This window comes from Penaeus monodon, chromosome 20 (genome assembly GCF_015228065.2).
Source record: "Penaeus monodon isolate SGIC_2016 chromosome 20, NSTDA_Pmon_1, whole genome shotgun sequence".
In the NCBI taxonomy this organism is placed as follows: domain Eukaryota; kingdom Metazoa; phylum Arthropoda; class Malacostraca; order Decapoda; family Penaeidae; genus Penaeus; species Penaeus monodon.
The window spans coordinates 29,785,202-29,785,694 of NC_051405.1; positions in this window are offsets into that span (position 1 = coordinate 29,785,202).

Consider the following 493-nt stretch of genomic DNA (forward strand, 5'->3'; position numbering starts at 1 on the left):
TATAATAAAGTATTACTATAGGCATACTCTGTGTGTATTTGAGTACGTATGTACATGTGTGTCGGAGGGAGGGTTAGATTTTATGAGTGTGCGTGTGGAGTTCTTTAATACATTCTTTTAATGTATGTGAGCTTGTGCCTGTGTGTTTGCTCATTTGCGTGGCTGCGTGGCTGTGTGCTATATTCATGGGTGATGAAAGAGTCCATATTTAGTGAGAAAAATTTGAGTCCGAGATCACGGAAGAAAAAGTTAAATGGCCACAGCTACTGGTGACTTATATTTGCAGTTGATAGTTTGTTTAGTTTAAGATATTTTGTTGTTGAAAAACTGGGGTTCATTTCATGATTATAAAAAAAAGGGTTATAAGTGCAGCACCAACATTAGCCATGGGACATTTATTAACTGTAAATAAATAAAAGAAAAGAATATTATAAATTACCTCTAACTGATTAGTTACGTTTATATAATCTTATTCCTGTTGATGAAAAAATGC